At 43.0% G+C, this 20509-nt stretch overlaps 1 protein-coding gene across 5 annotated transcripts in view; it reads left to right on the top strand.

The window, feature by feature from the left end:
- The first annotated feature begins 9055 nt into the window (after positions 1-9055).
- The window catches only part of EPB41L5 (erythrocyte membrane protein band 4.1 like 5), a 229699-nt gene continuing 218245 nt past the window's right edge, over positions 9056-20509 (top strand). For all 5 annotated transcript variants that reach the window (XR_005056683.2, XM_037001034.2, XM_037001033.2 and 2 more), the window contains exon 1: positions 9056-9188. The gene's annotated coding sequence lies outside the window, so the exon portion shown is untranslated. The remainder of the gene's footprint in view (positions 9189-20509) is intronic.

Here is a 20509-nt window from a genome sequence, read left to right as displayed (position 1 = left end):
TTTGTTTCCATATATTGCTGGATCTCCATTTTGATTTGGTCATTGATCCATTGATTATTTAAGAGCGTGTTGTTAAGCTTCCATGTGTTTGTGAGCCTTTTTGCTTTCTTTGTACAGTTTATTTCTAGTTTTATGCCTTTGTGGTCTGAAAAGTTGGTTGGTAGGATTTCAATCTTTTGGAATTTACTGAGGCTCTTTTTGTGGCCTAGTATGTGGTCTATTCTGGAGAATGTTCCATGTGCACTTGAGAAGAATGTGTATCCTGTTGCTTTTTGATGTAGAGTTCTGTAGATGTCTATTAGGTCCATCTGTTCTAGTGTGTTGTTCAGTGCCTCTGTGTCCTTACTTATTTTCTGTCTGGTGGATCTGTCCTTTGGAGTGAGTGGTGTATTGAAGTCTCCTAGAATGAATGCATTGCATTCTATTTCCTCCTTTAGTTCTGTTAATATTTGTTTCAGGTATGTTGGTGCTCCTGTATTGGGTGCATATATATTTATAATGGTTATATCCTCTTGTTGGACTGAGCCCTTTATCATTATGTAATGTCCTTCTTTGTCTTTTGTTACTTTCTTTATTTTGAAGTCTGTTTTGTCTGATACCAGAATTGCAACACCTGCTTTCTTCTCTTTGTTGTTTGCCTGAAATATCTTTTTCCATCCCTTGACTTTAAGTCTGTGCATGTCTTTGGATTTGAGGCGAGTCTCTTTTAAGCAGCATATGGATGGATCTTGCTTTTTTATCCATTGGTGCATTCAGTCCATTTACATTTAGGGTGATTATTGAAAGGTATGAACTTATTGCCATTGCAGGCTTTAAGTCTGTGGTTACCAAAGGTTCAGGGTTCGCTTCTTTACTATCTTACTGTCTAACTCACTTGTTGAGCTATTATACACACGGTCTGATGATTCTTTATTTCTCTCCCTTCTTATTCCTCCTCCTCCCTTCTTCATATGTTGGGTGTTTTGTTCTGTGCTCTTTTTAGGAGTGCTCCCATCTAGAGCAGTTCCTGTAAGATGCCCTGAAGAGGTGGTTTGTGGGAGGCAAATTCCCTCAACTTTTGCTTGTCTGGGAATTGTTTAATCCCTCCTTCATATTTAAATGATATTCGTGCTGGATACAGTAGTCTTGGGTCGAGGCCCTTCTGTTTCATTGCATTAAGTATATCATGCCATTCTCTTCTGGCCTGTAGGGTTTCTGTTGAGAAGTCTGATGATAGCCTGATGGGTTTTCCTTTGTAGGTAACCTTTTTTTTCTCTCTGGCTGCCTTTAATATTTTGTCCTTGTCTTTGATCTTTGCCATTTTAATTATTATGTGTCTTGGTGTTGCCCTCCTTGCATCCCTTGTCATGGGAGTTCTGTGTACCTCTGTGGTCTGAGAGGCCATTTCTTCCCCTAGTTTGGGGAAGTTTTCGGCAATTATTTCTTCAAAGTCACTTTCTATCCCTTTTTCTCTCTCTTCTTCTTCTGGTATTCCTATAATGCGTATATTGTTCCTTTTTGTTTGGTCACTCAGCTCTCTTAGAATTCTTTCATTCCTGGAGATCCTTTTATCTCGCTCTGCATCAGCTTCTCTGCATTCCTGTTCTCTGTTTTCTAGACCATTAATGGTCTCTTGCATTTCGTCCATTCTGTTTTGAAGTCCTTCCAGAGCTTGTTTTATTTCTGTATTCTCCTTCCTTAGTTCTTGCATATTTCTCTGCAAGTCCATCAGCATGGTTATGACTTTTGTTTTGAATTCTTTTTCAGGAAGACTGGCTAAATCTATCTCCCCAGGTTCCTTCTCAGGGGAAGATGTAGCAGATGCCAAAGCTGTCTGGGTTAGTTTTGTCTGGATCATATTTTTTTCCCTTTTCATCTTGACAGGTGCTATTGACTGTCAGCTGGGAGGGCCGAACTTTTCACTTGCTACCGGCCTTTCTTTACTGTGACAACTGCGACCCCTAGTGGCTTGTGTTGGGTAGTTGCATGTAGGCTGGGTCTTTGTGTCTTGCCCGGCCGAAGTGTAGGAATTTTCCTTTCTGCCTTTCTGTGGGCGTGTTTTGCCTTAGGCTGTTTCTCTGCTTTCACAGCACCGGGAGGGGTAATGCACTGGGGGGGTGCTGTTTGGCTGTTTACCTCCGTGAGGGGTCTCAGAGCTGTTGCCCAGGGGGTTAGTGTGCCCAGTTTTCCCTGTAATTTCCAGCCACTGGGCTGTGACCTGTGTTGTTTCCGTCTAGCTGTTAAATCCCTGTCTCTTTAAGACTTTCAAAGAGCACTGGCTTTTCTTTGTCACAGGGGCATCAGCTTCAGCACCCGCTCAGAGGTCTTGCTGCCTTATTTCCCTAGTTTCCAGCCCTTCGCGCATGCACTGTGTCTGCGCTCTGGTCCGGGTGGCTGGGGCTGGGTGTTTAGCAGTCCTGGGCTCCCTCTCCCTCCCTCCAGGAGCTGGGGGGAGGTGTGCTGGGGTCCCGCCGGCCGGGGATTGTATCTTACCCCTTTAACCAGCCGCTGGGCTCTCGCACATGTCGATGTAGTCAGGCTGTTGTCCTGTGTCTTCTGGTCTCTCTTTTAGGATTAGTTGTATTTGTTGTATTTTCAAAAATATATATGTTTTTGGGAGGAGATTTCCACTGTCCTACTCACACCGCCATGTTGGCTCCGCCTCTCAGAAGACTCTTTTGTGCTCCCTGTGGGAAGGCCACCTTCTGCCTGGCCTGTAGCAATGACAGGGCTGCAGGGATAATGGGGTGGGGCAGCCCATGTGAGGCTCTTCTTGGCTGGACTTCAGCACCAGGCCTGGACACCCTCAGGGAGGAAGGAGCTCCTAGGTCTGGCTCCTGCAGGCAACTACCTGGTTGTGCTGAAACAGTGTCAAGGAAGCTAGAAGAGTCTCCTGCTGCCTGCCAGGTGTCAAAGTCTCGGCCACTAGGCCTCGCAGCGGGCACAGGGAGGAGACTCTGGGGTGTGCTGCCAGCAAGGGAGATGGAACATTTGGGGTTTCCAAGAGTTCATGATCTGTTGAGCTGAGGTAGGGCTGGAGTATATCCTCCAACTGTCCTTTCTCCTGAGGATAGAGTTCTTTCCAACCCTCACCCTTCTTGCCCCACTCCCACTGCTGGCAAGTCTCTCAAACTGCCACCTCTGCTCTGGGTCTCAGGACCCGTGGCGCATGCCTGTCCTCCACAATGGCCAGAGTCGCAGCCTCCCAGAATGTTCCACCTGTCAGTGGTGTCCAGCACCACTGCTCACCAGAACCCACTGTAATGCAGGCCCATGATCCTGGGGCAGATCTCCAGGGACATGTGTGCAGTGCTTCTGGGCTCCTACTCCCTCTCCTTTCCATTCCTCTTTCACCCACCTGTAGGCTGGGTTGGGGTGGAGGGCTTGGGTTCTGCTCACAGTCTTGGTTCTGTCAACTTCACCCTTTTCTGTGTGGTCCTCTCTTCTTCCTCTGGTGCAGGTGGTTTGTTCTGAAGTCTTAGGTCATTTTCATGTTTAGTTTTATTTGCTGCATTTTCTTCTTTAATGTATTTTTGTGAGGAGGTTTCTGCCTTGCCTTCCTACTCTGCCATGTTTTCCCCCATCTATCCCCCATTCTTTTAAGGTGTTCTTCAGTAGCCTATGAGGTGGCTAGTACTTTAGCATGGATTTCCTTAAGGTCTTACTCCTCCCAGGAATACTTTGCAAAGAGAGAAAGTGTGGAATTTCAGATATGAGATTCTGGATTAGGAACAATTTAGCTGGGTAATGGGAGCTACCAAATCACATGAAATTAGGCCTAGGTCACAGCACCATTTTAGGAGACCCTTGTCTTCTATTTGCAGCATGCAGGGATTTTTGTTCCTTCATCTGTATAATTTATATGATCTTATATGAAGTGTTGTATACATTTCCAGGTAAGTTGTTTTCTGTAACACTCATAACTATCCTGTGAGGAAAGTAGTATCAGCCTCATTTTATAGGCTTTAAAGTTGTTTTAGATCTTCTAGCTTCTGAAGTCTAGACTCTTTGCACTATGCTATAAAATTCTCTCCCTTAGTGGTGTTTCCTTATGACTGCTTTTTTTTTTAATTTTTTGAGAGGGCATCTCTCATATTTATTGATCAAATGGTTGTTAACAACAATAAAATTCAGTATAGGGGGGTCAATGCTCAATGTACAATCATTAATCCATCTCAAGCCTAATTCTCGTCAGTCTCCAATCTTCTGAAGGATAACGAGCAAGTTCTTACATGGTGAACGAATTCTTACATAGTGAATAAATTCTTACATGGTGAACAGTACAAGGGCATTCATCACAGAAACTTTCGGTTTTGATCACGCGTTATGACCTATAAACAATCAGGTCAAATATGAATATTCGTTTGATTTTTGTACTTGATTTATATGTTGATCCCACATTTCTCCCTTTATTATTATTATTATTTTTATTTTTAATAAAATGCTGAAGTGGTAGGTAGATGCAAGATAAAGGTAGAAAACATAGTTTAGTGCTGTAAGAGGGCAAATGTAGATGATCAGATGATCAGGTGTGTGCCTATGGACTAAGTATTAATCCAGGCTAGACAAGGGCAGCAAAACATCCACGGATGCAGAAGATTTCTCTCAAAGCAGGGGGGGTGAGGTTCTGAGCCTCACCTCTGTTGATCCCCAAATTCTCACCTGATGGCCCCCCTGCGACTGTGCCTGTCTTAGGTTGTTCCTCCCTTGAGGAATCTTACCCGTCTCTGGCTAACCAGTCATCTTCCGGGGCCATACAGGGAAATGTAAAGTTGGTAAGTGAGAGAGAAGCCATATTGTTTGAAAAGGTCAGCTTTTTACTTCTTTGCAGATTTATGCCCTGTGGCTTCTATGCCCAGCACTTGTCTCGAGGTATCTTTACCACCTGGTGGAATTATGATACTCGGTAAATTCGATATGAGGCATGAATTCTATTTAAGGGTTGTAATTAGGAAGAAAGAAGAAAAGCTATAGATGTAGCATATGGAAGGAAACATGGGAGGATTGATTATTTCTTTGACATATCTTCTTGTAGAGTACCTTAAGTATGTATAGGTTTTAAACTACCAACTAATTTGCACACACATATTAACATAATAGGAATACGGTGACATAAACAAAGCAAATCTATAATTACCATCCATCTCCAGTGAAGCCAAGAAAACCATTTAGGCACCCTAGGCATTTGTGAAAATTTGTCTATGATATGATGGATATTGTCCAACTGTACTTGAACAGTCTGAGAGAAAAAGCAGCCCATTTCTGGGATCTGTTCACATCTCATATGTTCTTTTAACCGTAGATAGTCTATAGTCTCCTTAAGACTGCTTTTGTATTATATTTTATTTATGTGCATTTTTTGAATAGGTAGTGTTCTCTTAGATGCAGTGTCTCATAAATAAATTCTTCATGATGCCACTCTCCTGAGTGTACTTTCTTCTCAATATTTTTCATGGAGGCTTTTGGAAGGCAGGCCTGCTTCAGTTTCTAGAAAGACTGAATCTCATACTGGAATGTTCTGTGTTCAATTCTGCTCAGAATACCTTGGCACAACTGGCCCCACCAGCGTGCCCCAATCCACAGAAGCTGGCCAAGAAAGTGAAAAGCTTGAAATCAGGACAAGAGAAGATTCTGCAGGCTTGGGACAATGGTTCTCAATTGTTTAAGGGGTTGTGATGTGAAAGAGGGATTATGTTTCTTCTTGTGGGGAGAGGTGGATTTACTATGTAGGTATTAGGTTTAAGCTTTAGGTCTCCTTACTTGCATGGACCCTTTCCAAAATCCTGTACCTGACTTTGAATCCTTAACTTTGTTATTTAACTTGAAGAACTGCTCCCTTCCTACCCTGCATATGATTTTTAGTACCCACTAAATCTGGGTCTACTCCTTTGTGTGTGGCTCCAGACAACAAACAAGGACCTAGGATAGGAGTGGAAATCCAGGGTGAGGATATTAGTTCAATAAAGGAAAATCTTTCCATGAGCCAGTACTATACCACCAAAAAGTAGTTCATTGTAGTAGACACCATCTATAGCCTACTCACAGTCATTCTTCCTATAGCAACATCCCCTCTTTCCTGCTAATACAACTTGGGTTTATTCAAGAAGTTAATGGGGAAAAAAAAGAAGTTAATGGAGAGCCCTTGTTCTCAGAGAAAGAAGGCCCTTTCCCTAACCCGAAGAATGAATTATGATTGGTCTAAACCAGTCATAGTATTCTCTTTCTGTATGGCTAATAATTAGTCTAAGTATGGACAGGAAATCTAGTTCCAACCAATGAGATGGGGTGGTAGGAATTCCATTCCTGAATTAAAAGACAAGGGTTCAGGAAGAGCAAATTTTTTCCTCCTTCCTTTCATTTCTGAAACTCTGATAAGAGAGCTGTAGACACTGTAGCTCTCCTGTGGCCAGTAGGCTAGAAGCATAAAAACCAGACTCAACATGCCAAGGATGGCAGAACAGAAAGAGGAAAACAGTTTAGGGTCTTTTTAGCATTGTTGGGCTTTATAGCATTGTTGAGTTGCTGAACAGTACAAATCAGTCTCCTATTACTTGCAGCCAAATACATGTTTACTTAATTTGGCTGTGTCAAGGCCAGAGACTTCTGTCTCTCGTGGGAGTTAGATAGGGGGCTAATTTACCACAGGATAGGGATATTGTAGAGGGTGTTTATGTCTCAGAGAGAGGCTCTGGGGAGGCAAAAATTTTTTTCGAGCAGTAGTCTTATGTGAGTAGAGATGAACAGCTTTCTGTGAGCTGGTCCTCAGGTTTCCCTCTACTTCCCCAAGCCTTCAGACTTCCTTCGGCCTATAGCCATCTTTCTCAAGAAGTTTCTCACACCTTGTTCACAGCCTCCCTCAAACCACCCCCCTCCCACTTGACAGGAGTTAGAAAAAAGGATTGAGCAGAAGGGGAGAAAAGAACAGTGTCTCCAAACTGCCATGCTGTGCAACAATTCAGAACAGGGAGGTAGATTTATAAGTATTGACAGAAATGCTTCCATTATTGATCAGTAGACAGATAAGTTAAAATACAGCTTTCAAGTGTTTAAATGCTAGGTCATACTTGAAGAAGACAGCCCTGGCAGACAGAGAGAATGGCACTCAAGTTTGTAGAGTTTTCAAAGTAGTCTAATCAGACATGATTACCAGGGGTGACATGGAGGCTTCCCAAAGGGGACCATGGCCCAGACAGTATTTTTTAGAAATATATTATGGCAAAAATGTAAAGTTGTACATAAAATAGAGACATTTTAATGTACTTATCTACCTAGCTTCAACCCATAGCCCTTTCTTGTTTCATCTGTGCATCTGCTGCTTCCCTCCCATATCATCATCATCATCACTTTTCCATTGAGATAAAGATGCAAAGATGACCCCAACAATTCCTCCCACCCTGTATGCCCATGCTTCCCCTCCCATGAGAGGTGATGACAATCTTCTACAACTAGACTGTAGTGATGGTTGTACAACTTTGTTAATCTACTACAAGTCACTGAAATGTATACTTTAAATGGGTGAATTGTTTCATATGTAACATATGTCAATAACACTATTTTTTAAATAGAGAAAAAATTCTCTAATAGTATTAAAAGAAAAAAGAGGTGGAACCTTGATCCTATCCCTCTTAAAACAGGTCTGGCCTCGTGGCTTGCTTTGACCAATACCAGGCAACAGAAGTGACAATGTGACTTCTGGGCATTTCCCTTACAGCTTCAGGTCTTGCAGCTTCAGAGGCCTGAGCCGCCCTCACCAACCCACTAGAGAGAAAGGCCTGGGACTCAGCTGTTCATTGCAACCATTCCAGCTGAGATACCACAGAGATGAGTGAAGCCCTTTTTGGCAGCTCCATTTCTGTTAGCTGCCCCAGCCAACACCACCAGGAGCAGAGATCAGCTGTCCTTGCCAAGCCCCAGTGTGTCTTAGGATGGTGGAGGAAGGGGCAGTGGCGGGTCTCCAGAAGGGTTCAGTTAGTATTTGCCTCTTCTCCTTTCAGCCCTGGGAGCCCTGACAAGGGCTCCCAAGGCCCTTCGTTGAACAGGCCTCTCCTCACTGACCTGTCAGCAGCTGTGACTGGTCCCTTTGGCTCCCTCACATGCAGCTATCCTGGCTTTCCTTGAGCAGGCCAAGCACAAAGGTCTCAGGACCTTCCCCACAGTGTCCACATGGCCACTCCTTCACCTCCTTTAGGTTCTTGCTTAAGGGCCACCTTACTGAGGCCGTCCTGCTCACCCAGCCAGTCCACCTAAAATTACCACCCTCTCATTTCCTATCCCTTGCTTTTATTTTTTCTCTTTATCATGGAGCAATGCCTAATGTAGAATTTAATTTTACTAATTTATCTTTCATTTTCTGTCTCTGCAGCTAGCACTTAAACTACATGAGGATTTTTGTCTGTCTTGTGTACCATTGTATCTTCAGTGTACAGGACACAGCCTGGCCCATGGTAGGCAATTCTCTTACCTGTAGAAAGAACGGATGGAATAACCCCTTGTTACAGAGGATCTCCCTGACAACTCTATGTTAAATATATTTATATTTATAATAAAAGTACTTACATGTTAAATATAAAGCTCAATATAAGGCATTATTTTTTTTAATAATACCGTTTGACAGGTATTTGTTACCGTTTTTCTCCCCAGTAGGATTAAAGTTGCTTTAACAGCATGGCAGTAAATAGTTGCTGAATGAATGAATTTCTTAACAAAAGGATGAATGGATCTAGCAGTACCTTATTATGGGCTCCGACGGCACTTAAGCCACGCCTGACAGCGGACTAGGTTTGGGGTTCGCGGCCAACCGCACCCCCTCCGAGGGCACAGATCTGATAGCTCGGGCTGGCTTCGGCAGCGCCCCTTTAAACCAGCCGCGGACGCCGGGGCGCTGGCGCCGGTTGCAGGTCGGGCCCTCCTGCCATCGCTGGTTTAACACCAAGTCTCGCCCAGCGCAGCGATTTCCGGGGCGGTGTCATTGCCCATTTAAGAGTGGAAAGCCCCGCCCCGGGGGCGGAGCGTGGAAGAGCTTTAAGGGGCGGGTCGGCGGGCCGCTGGGGTCCTTAGAGGGCTTAGTGCGCGGCGGCTGCGGGGCTCCGGGCGCCATTTCTCGCATCATCCCGAGAGTCGTCCTCTCTGCGGCCTCGCTCCAGACCTCTCCCCTCGCGTCGTCGGCGCCCCGCGCCCCCTTCGTCCCTGCATTGCCGTCCCCGGTCTAGGTAAGCGCGAGGCCCAGCGGCCCGGCCGCACAGCCAGCACCTGGTCACCGCTTCGCTCGCGCCAGGGCTCTGCGCTTGCGGCCCGTGCGGCGGCCTCGTCCCGGAATTCGCCGGCCGCCCGGGACTTCTGCGTCTGACCGGCAGAGCGCCCACCCGCGAGAGGGGCGGGGCGTTTCTGGTGGCGAGGCCGGGACGGCGTGCGGTGGCCCCCGACGAGCGCGGGCGGCGGGGTGGGGCCCGCGCCCAGGGGCGGATTCGCCGTCCCGCTGGCGAGGTGGACGCGGCAGGTCCTGGGGAGAGAGACGCCTTGAGAGAGAGGCTCCTGGTCTTGTAACAAAAACCCGAGTGGACTTGTGGGGCTAATTTGCGTTTGACTAAACCTTCAGTACTTGGAAATTGTGAGAGGCAGGTTGTTCCCAGCAATGACGGGTCTAAACTCCCCGGCCCAACTAGCGGCGCCGGGCTTGTTAGCAATGGGCTCTTCGGCGTGTGAACATTGATTGTAAACGTCACTGTCCTTATGGTTACTAAATCTCATGGATTTTACTTAAGAGCATGAGGACCCAAGTCTTTTAAACCATTTGACAACATTTAAAAATTAATATCAAAAGTGTTTTTTTAACAATTGCTAAAAACCTGTAACTCAATTCCTAACATAACTAACACGTTGCTGAATCTTACCTAACATGGTGGATTATTCATACATACAAGCTAGTTTTCAGGGTATGGTGGATTATTCATACATACAAGCTAGTTTTCAGGGTTTTCCTCTTTTTATAGGTGAACTTCGTCAGAAAATGGTAGTATAACTTGTGTTGAATTGAGACTTTCTGTGTTGGGATTATTGGGACAAGATATTAATATATTTACAGACCGTGCTATATATTGGCATATCCCTTTATCAGAAAACAGTTGCTTACCAGTGATTGTGGCCACTAGTCATACATGAGAGTATACGCAGTTCATGACAAACTTTTGAGTTGTAGATATGTATTAAACCAGTTAATTTAAATAATAAATGGATTACTTCAATTTGCATTTTTATGATTGCAAAGAAAGTTGCCGAATAATTAGAAGTCAGTTGAAAAATTAGTATTTAAAAAAAAAACCATGTATTATTTTAGTGTCAAGTTATTGAGCGCCTAGTATGCAGATTGCCATGCTAGCTAGGTTATAACCAAAGTGGTGAGTGAGTCAGACTAGGTTCCTGTCCATGAGTCTTAGTGGGGGACGTACCCGATAAAAAAGTAATTAAACAATTTGGCATTTAATTAGTTTCCCTGAGTGTTATAAAGAAAAAGCTAAAAGTACTAAAAGGAGCACCTAATTTAGATGTAGGAGTTGGGGAATGACTTTCTGAGGAAGTGGGAGAGAGTGGAGGAGAAGTGAAGTGGAAAAAGGGCATTCCAGAAAGATGGAACAGCTAACACTTTTAAAAAAGATCTTCAGTTGAAAGGATTCTTGGGCTCAGCAGAAGTACTAGAGCAGAGTGAGCTCTGGGTGTGGGTTGCCCTAAGGGTCAGGTAGGAAGATCTAGCTCTAGGTCAGGGAGCAAGTCCTTTAAAGATACTTTTAAAAGGATCAGGTTTATGGTTGCTCAAAATCCAGCGGTGCAGCATGAAGAATGCAACTGAGGAGTGGGGTGGAGTGGGTGTGGAGAAAGAGTGAATATTGGAAAACTTTTTTTAAAGCAATTTTTAAAAACTCTTAAGGTCATTTATACTTACTATAGAAGATTAAAAGTACCACCACCTGACCCTCTCTAGAGAGAACTTCACTTAGCAGTTTGCATGACCTTCTAGTCCTTTTTTTGTATGTCTGTGAATAAGTAGCTACAGATGTATCACCTCATTGTGGGACAAAACTATATTCATTTTAGTCTGATTTCATTTCTTCCTTACAAATTTTGTTTGTTAGAGAAACTTTTTTTAGTATTTCAAAAACAGCTGTTATATGCCATTGCATGTTGATGAACATATTTAAACTTTTAAGTCAATTCTGCCCTGAATATCTTTGTTTCTACAACTTGGAGCACAGTGGAACTATTTCTTTAGGATATCCTATGTCTGGTTTCAGTGTGACCAAAGAAATGACAGTAGAACGTTTCCTTGGGGTGAAAGGGTTTATTACCTGGCTTGTTCTCCTGGCGGTAGGTGGAGCAGTAGCATCTCTCCCTCCTCCCAGAGCACTGGGCTGAGCTCTCTATATACTGCAATAATAGCTTATGGCCTAAAGGTGTGGAAGCAGTAGCCTAGCATCAGGCCAGTTACATCATCAGGTGGTTTAAGTTCAGTGAGGATCCTGGCCATAGGAACCCCAACTTCCCCACACTCTACCCCTCCAGGATTCTCGCCTAATAATCTACACGCTCTCAATTTTCTGCAGTGGTCCCTGTGAGAAAGCTGGAGCACTGTAACCAGATTCCATAGCAGCAACAGAGGATGACAACAACTTAGAGATAATAATAAAAATTAAGATGCAACAAGATTTTGATACAGGTAACAAAAATTATAATAATCCTCAAGCCAGAGGAAGTTCCCAACCCACAAAAAGACCTTAGGGGCGATAAGACACGTTTTAATGACACCAACATAGGCAAATCTTGTCCATCAGGTAGGATGCATGGAAGAGAGTGGACCTGTGATAGGACTGTAGCAGGAAGGAGGTCCCTTCCAGGTCTAGTATACCATGCTTTTACTCCTTTCCCCATGGGGGTTACTGAATAGTCTATATATAGTGCTACTGGAGGTGCATGCACTGGCCATAATGAGAAAACAAAACTCCCTTGTAAGATGCTCCTACCTTCTGGCCGTTCAGGATATACTACTGTGACTTTTGGGGGCACTCTGCTGTTACTCCAGGAATATACAGGAGGCCAGCTTCCAGGCCTTTGTCCTCAAGATGCCAGGAGAGTCAGCCATCATTGGTCCATTTGTCGAAAGGTCCAAGGCCACGTCCACTCAATGGAGTCTCAGGAGTTCAGTGCAGTTGGTGTAGGCAGCAAGATATTATTCTGGTGGCCAAACCTCAGCTTCAGTGATTCTTCCTTGGTTTGTACTTGCAGTTGTATAGGGGAGGCAGCAATATATAGGGGAGACAGTGTTAACATGTCTGTGGGGCTCAGGGCTCCTTTTCGGGGTCTCTGATTCAAACGCCGTAGCACGGTCCATTGGCAGACTGACCATTCCCTCAGAGTATTGGTATCTGACTTCAGTCGGATTTTAACAAGCCATTGTGCCTTTCTGTCATGCCTGCTGCCGTAGGATTGTATGGCACATGAAACTTCCATTTGATTCCCAGCTGTCACACCCATTTGTGCAGTGCATGTCCAGTAAAATGGGTGCCCTGATCACTCTCAATTACCTGTGGTTGGCTGCAGACAGCAGAGACACTACCACCTCTTTTAGTCATCTGCTGGTCTGCACAACATGTAGGAAAAGCAACCAGAAGTCCAGCAGCTGTGCCCACACAAGTCATGGCATACTGATATCCTTCTGACAAAGATAGAGGCCCAGTATAGTCTATCTGCCACCTGATGAGGGGTTTTGGGCCCTTAGCTATTGTCCCATGGTGCTGTGGAACTCGGTGTAAGTCCCTCTTGGAGCATACAACACACTCCTGCTGGGCTCTGCTAACTTCTTCAAAGGTCAAAGGTAAGCCCCAACGACGGACTACAGCCCACATTGTCTTTTCCCCCACATGCAACAAACACATGCAAACATTGGGCTACATCAGAGGCAGGCTTTCCTTCTAACCAACGTATCAGGGCCAATTTATCTGCTTCATCATTTCCTGGGGATACCAGTGGCAAATGACCTGTCACATGGTATGCTATAATTATTTTGATCTGACCACAGGCCCATAAGTCTTGCCACAATTCTTGCCCCCAAAGGAGTTGGTGATCAACCAGCTAGTTGACATGGTACTAGGTTGGGAGCCACAGGTTCAAGCTCTGATAGATGGCCCAGCAGTCAGTGCAGATAGCTAGAGGGGAGGGCTCCTGGTTGATCACAAGCCGCACGACCCACAACTCTGCCCATTGGTGCTCTTCCCCTCACCATCTTCCATCCATGTTGCCTCAGTCTTAGGATGGAAAGCTGTGGCCCTCCATTTTGGGGGCTGCCCATGTCTGGAGTCTGTGTACCATGCATCTTTGGGTATAGGGGCTCTTTCCTCCTGATAGGGACTCTCTCCTACTAATGGTTCAAAAGCAAGTTCTTCCTGCTTTTCACTAGTAAATGTCACTAGCCCCAATAAGCATTGCAGTTCTTCACTCAAAGGGCTACTAGAGGTGGTAATATGTTGCTGTAGGTAAGCATCCTACCTGGCCAGTATGGGCGTTTGTGCCACACCACTCCTTGGCTTTTGGGTCCAATCTTGTACCCACCCCAGGATGGAATAGGTGGTTATTTCCTTTATTGGGGCCATTCCAGTGGTGGGTTTTGTAGCCAGTGAGGTGTGATACATGGCAGCCAGTTGTTTTTCTATCAAAGTGTATCTTACCTCTGCCCCTTCCCAGAGTTGTGACCAGAATCCAGTAGGTTGCTAAGTTCATTCAAGCCACTGCCAGAGACCCCAGCCATAACTGTCTTCAGACACATGAGCATCCTGCTCACAGGGCCTTGATGGGTCTATCACACTCAAGGCCTGCATGGCCTTGACTGCCTGTTTTGCTGTAGTAAAGGCAGATGTACATATCTCATCCCAGTGCCACCTGATGCCCTTTCATACCAACTGGTATAAGGGCTTCAGAATTTGTGCCAAGTGTGGGATGAACACTCTCCAGTAGCCTACAAGACCCCAAAACTCCTGTAGGGGTAGGAAAGGCCTGGACTGTATCTATAACTGCTTCTGGTATAACTTTGGTCTTACCCGACCAGACGATTCCCAAGAATTTGACTGAGAAACCAGGTCCCTGAATCTTGGTGCTGTTCACAGCCCATCCTTTCTCCTGTAGATGTTGCGACAGTCTAGGTGCTGCACCTTCTAGATGTGAAAGAAAATCAGACATGAGCATGACATTATCAAATAATGGGACAGCCATACTGTTGGTGGTTTCTCCCATGTAGCCAAGTCCATGACAGTTGGTGGAACTGTGGAGGTATCCTTGTGAAAGGATGGTGAAAGTCCATTGTCGTCCTTCCCATGTGAAGGCAAACTGCTCCTGACTTTCCTGCTCAATGTCAATGGAAAAGAAGGCATTAGCAAGATCTACCACATAATGGTATGTTCCTAGTTCATGGCTGAGGATATCCATCAGGCCTGCAATAGGACAGCAGCATGCATAGCAGGTATGATTTGATTTGATTTGATTTGATTGATTGATTTTATTTTATTTTATTTCACTTCATTTCACATTTTATATTTTATTTTATATTTTATTTTCGAGAGGGCATCTCATATTTATTGATCAAATGGTTGTTAACAACAATAAAATTCTGTATAGGGGGGTCAATGCTCAATCATTAATCAACCCCAAGCCTAATTCTCAAGTCTCCAGTCTTCTGAAGCATAACAAACAAGTTCTTACATGGTGAACAAGTTCTTACATAGTGAATAAGTTCTTACATGGTGAACAGTTATATTTTATTTTATATTTTATTTTCGAGAGGGCATCTCATATTTATTGATCAAATGGTTGTTAACAACAATAAAATTCTGTATAGGGGGGTCAATGCTCAATCATTAATCAACCCCAAGCCTAATTCTCAAGTCTCCAGTCTTCTGAAGCATAACAAACAAGTTCTTACATGGTGAACAAGTTCTTACATAGTGAATAAGTTCTTACATGGTGAACAGTGCAAGGGGCAGTCATCACAGAAACTTTCGGTTTTGATCACGCATCATGAACTATAAACAGTCAAGTCAGATATGATTATTCATTTCATTTTTATACTTGATTTATATGTGAATTCCACATTTCTCCCTTATTTTTTTTTTTAATAAAATGCTGAAGTGGTAGGTAGATGGAAGATAAAGGTAGAAAACATAATTTAGTGCTGTAAGAGGGCAAATGTAGAGGATCAGGTCTGTGTCTATAGACTTAAGTATTAATCCAAGCTAGACAAGGGCAACAAAACATCCAAGGATGCAGAAGATTTCTCTCAAAACAGGGGGAATGAGGTTCTAAGCCTCACCTCTGTTGATTCCCAGTTTCTCACCTGATGGCCCCCCTGCAACTGTGCCTGTCTTAGGTTGTTCCTCCCTTGAGGAATCTTATCCATCTCTGGCTAACCAGCCATCTTCCGGGGCCATACAGGGAAATGTAAAGTTGGTAAGTGAAAGAGAAGCAATATTCTTTGAAAAGGTCAGCGTTTTACTTCTTTGCAGATTTATGCCCTGTGGCTTCTATGCCCAACATTTGTCTTGAGGTATCTTTACCACTTGGAAGAATTATGATACTCGGTAATTTTCAATATGAGGCACGAATTCTACTAAAGGGCTGTAATTAGGAAGGAAGAAGAAAAGCTATAGAAGTAGCAGACGGAAGAAAACATGGGAAGATTGATTATTTCTTTGATGTAACTTCTTGTAGAGTAACATAAGCATGTATAGGTTTTAACAAACTACTAATTAAATTGCGTACACAATACAGATACATAACAAAAACAGACCTACAATTACCAGCCATATCCAGTGAAACCAAGAAAACCAGTTAGGTACCCTAGGCATTTGTGAAAACTTAACAAGATGGATATTGTCTAACTGAATTTGAATAGTTTGAGAAAAATCAGACAAATTAAAACAACACATTCCTGGGAACTGTTCACATTCCATATGTTCTTTTAACAGTAGTCTATAGTCACACGATTTTGGAGCACTGCAACTTGCACTTCTCCTAATTCTTGGTTAAGTTCCGACAATATAGATCCAGTCAAATTTGTAGTTTTACTATATGCACAGGCCAGCTTAGATATCTCCTTCACTCCAATGGCAAGTCCAGGAATTGGCGGGATGAATGCAGCTACAACTGCAACAGCGCCAGGATCTTTGTTAAAGTTTTTTGATGATCATCTTCTGGAATGACTCTTCCAGAGGATGTTGATGTTGGAAGTTCTTCTTCATATCGTATCTTAATTCGTTTTCTGTGTAGCCAAACTAGGCTTTGATCCTCTGTATAAACACAAACAAACCCTTTGCCCACACTTTGATATGACCTTTATAGCATTGTGAAGAACCTATTGGAGACCACTACACAGGAACTGCTTTTTTTTTTTGTTAAGAGAAAGAAATATTCTCAGAAAAATGTACTTCCATAGCTGATCATCCGACACCCTTTAAAATATCATAATTAAGTATATGTAAAGCATGCATTAATCATTGATTTCCAGTTAATTTTATCCTTTCAGGGAGTAATCCCCCCCTTTTTTTGTTATCATTAATCTACAATTACATGAATAATATTATGTTTACTAGGCTCTCCCCTACACCAAGTCCCCCCCACAAACCCTGTTGCAGTCACTGTCCATCAGCATAGCAAAATGTTGTAGAATCACTACTTGTCTCCTCTGTGTTGCACAGCCCTCCCCTTTCCCCCAACCCCACATTATACATGCTAATCATAATACCCTCTTTCTTCTTCCCTGCCCTTATCCCTCCCTACCCTCCCATTCTCCTCACTCTCTTTCCCTTTGGTAACTGTTAGTCCATTCTTGGGTTCTGTGATTCTGCTGCTGTTTTGTTCCTTCAGTTTTTCCTTTGTTCTTATACTCCACCGATGAGTGAAATCATTTGGCATTTGTCTTTCTCCGCTTGGCTTATTTCAGTGAACGTAATACCCTCTAGCTCCATCCATGTTGTTGCAAATGGTAGGATTTGTTTTCTTCTTATGGCTGAATAATATTCCATTGTGTATATGTACCACATCTTCTTTATCCATTCATCTACTGATGGACACTTAGGTTGCTTCCATATCTTGGCTATTGTAAATAGTGCTGTGATAAACATAGGGGTGCATCTGTCTTTTTCAAACTGGAGTGCTGCATTCTTAGGGTAAATTCCTAGAAGTGGAATTCCTGGATCTAACGGTATTTCTATTTTGAGCTTTTTTTTTTTCCAGGTACAACAGTTTATTATTTCATTCTTTCTACATTTAAAACATGCCTTTATTCTCCCCTAAGAAAAAATATTGGTTATTTATGACTAGTAAGTTTTTGTATTTACTAAGATTGCAATGTTTAGGATCCTGTTACACTGGGAGATAAAGAAAATTCTTAAAATTAACTTTTGGTTGTATTTCTAAACAGTTCATAGATAGAATTCCAATTCCACATTTCCTAGACCAGAACCTGCTGCTACCATCCTTTGTAGATTCTTAAGCACATCCTGGACATAACTAAATAACTTTTTATTGCTAAGGCTTTGGTTTCGAGGCCCCATGTAGAACTCAGCCCTAGGGAAAAGTACTCTTGTTGCCTAGACTAGGTGTCCAATGCCACTTTTTCTCTTGGCTGTACCCTGATTATCTCATCTATTTCAATAGTGACACAAGATCCAAGACTCATCCTATAGGTGCAAGAATATTTGACCTTACTGTTTGGGAATCAATACCTAGTACTGTGGCTATTAAGTGTCCTTGGCATTATTTCATAGCAAGGCTCTCGGGTGACATAAAGGAAGATGTACTTTGAGCTCCCCCTAGGGGTAGAATGTTCTGACCACATAATTTACATTCATTCCTGTAGTGTTAGCAGATATTGTTAAATGTCAACCAGGAGTACTGCTATCCACCTTAAGGAAGGAGATCAGCAGAAAAACCATGTAGTGCTTTCTCTCAAAAAATTATTTCATATTTATTGAAAGAGAGCTTTTAGACTGAATTAAAATAGATTTTTTTTTTTGAGAGGGAATCTCTCATATTTATTGATCCAATGGTTGTTAACAATAAAATTCTGTATAGCGGGGTCAATGCTCAATGCACAATCATTAATCCATCTCAAGCCTAATTCTCGTCAGTCTCCAATCTTCTGAAGCATAACGAACAAGTTCTTACATGGTGAACGAATTCTTACATAGTGAATAAGTTCTTACATGGTGAACGGTACAAGGGCATTCATCACAGAAACTTTCGGTTTTGATCATGCATTATGAACTATAAACAATCAGGTCAAATAAGAATATTCGTTTGATTTTTATACTTGATTTATATGTGGATCCCACATTTCTCCCTTTATTATTATTATTATTTTTATTCTTAATAAAATGCTGAAGTGGTAGGTAGATGCAAGATAAAGGGAAAAGAAAACATAGTTTAGTGTTGTAAGAGAGCAATTGTAGATGATCATGTATGTGCCAATCCAAGCTAGACAAGGGCAACAAAACATCCACGGATGCAGAAGCTTTCTCTCAAAATGGGGTGGCAGGGTGAGGTTCTAAACTTCACCAGTGTTGTTCCCCGATTTCTCACCTGATGGCCCCCCTGCGAGTGTGCCTGTCTTAGGTTGTTCCTCCCTTGAGGAATCTTACCCGTCTCTGGCTAACCAGTCATCTTCCAGGGCCATACAGGGAAATGTAAAGTTGGTAAGTGAGAGAGAAGCCATATTGTTTGAAAAGGTTGGCTTTTTACTTCTTTGCAGATTTATGCCCTGTGGCTTCTATGCCCAGCACTTGTCTCGAGGTATCTTTACCACCTGGAGGAATTATGATGCTTGGTAAATTCCATATGAGGCACGAATTCTATTTAAGGGTTGTAATTAGGAAGAAAGAAGAAAAGCTATAGATGTAGCATATGGAAGGAAACATGGGAGGATTGATTATTTCTTTGACATATCTTCTTGTAGAGTACCTTAAGTATGTATAGGTTTTAAACTACTAACTAATTTGCACACACATATTAACATAATAGGAATACGGTGACATAAACAAAGCAAATCTATAATTACCATCCATCTCTAGTGAAGCCAAGAAAACCATTTAGGCACCCTAGGCATTTGTGAAAATTTGTCTATGATATGATGGATATTGTCCAACTGTACTTGAACAGTCTGAGAGAAATCAGACAAATTAAAGCAGCCCATTTCTGGGATCTGTTCACATCCCATATGTTCTTTTAACCGTAGATAGCCTATAGTCGTAAGATTTTGGAGCGCTACAACTTGCACCCCTCCCAACTCCTGGTTGAGTTCCTGCAGTACAGATCCACTCAAATTCGTTGTCTCACTGTATGCACATGCCAGCCTAGACATCTCCCTCCTCATTCCAATGGTAAGTCCAGGAAACGGTGGGGTGGATGCAGCCACAACCGCAGCATCGCCCGAATCCCTGTGGAGGTTTTTTGATGATCATCCCCCGGCACGAGTCCTCCAGAGAGTGCTGATGCCAGAAGCTCCTCCTCATATCGTATCTTAGTTCATTTTCTGGGTATCCAAGGTAGGCCTTGATCTTCTGCATAAAAACAAACAGACCCTTTGCCCACACTCTGACATGCCCTCTATACCACTGTGTAGAACTCATTGGAGGTCAGCACACAGGAACTGCTTTTTTTCTTTTTCTTTTTTTTTCTTTTTATTAAGAAAAATGAATATTATCAGAAAAGAGTACCTCCATAGCCGATCATCTGACCCCCTTTAAGTGATCAAAATTAAGGATATTTAAAGCACGCGTTAATCCTTGATTTACCAATAGTTTTATCCTATCAAGGAGTAATCCCCCTTTTCTTTCTTTTTTTTAAAATTTAATCTACACTTACATGAAGAATACTATGTTTACTATGCTCTCCCCTATATCAGGTCCCCCCTAACAACCACATTACAGTCATTGTCCATCAGCATAGCAAAATGTTATAGAATCACTACTTGTCCTCTCTGTGTTGTACAGCCCTCCCTCCCCTTTCTCCCTCCCTCCCCATGCATGCTAATCTTAATACGACCTTTCTTCTTCCCCCACTTATCCCTCCCTCCCCACCCATCCTCCCCAGTTCCTTTCCCTTTGGTACCTGTTAGTCCATTTTTGGATTCTGTAATTCCGCTGCTGTTTTGTTCCTTCAGTTTTTCCTTTGTTCTTATACTCCTCAGATGAGTGAAATCATTTGGTATTTCTCTTTCTCCGCTTGGCTTATTTCAGTGAGCATAATACTCTCCAGCTCCATCCATGTTGCTGCAAATGGTAGAATTTTCCCTCTTCTTATGGCTGAGTAGTATTCCATTGTGTATATGTACCACATCTTCTTTATCCATTCATCTACCGATGGACATTTAGGTTGCTTCCAATTTTTGGCTATTGTAAATAGTGCTGCGATAAACATAGGGGTGCATCTGTCTTTCTCAAACTTGATTGTTGCGTTCTTAGGGTAAATTCCTAGGAGTGAAATGCCTGGGTCAAAT

Source organism: Manis javanica, chromosome 7 (genome assembly GCF_040802235.1).
Source record: "Manis javanica isolate MJ-LG chromosome 7, MJ_LKY, whole genome shotgun sequence".
In the NCBI taxonomy this organism is placed as follows: Eukaryota; Metazoa; Chordata; class Mammalia; order Pholidota; family Manidae; genus Manis; species Manis javanica.
This window is presented reverse-complemented; position numbering and strand designations above follow the sequence as displayed.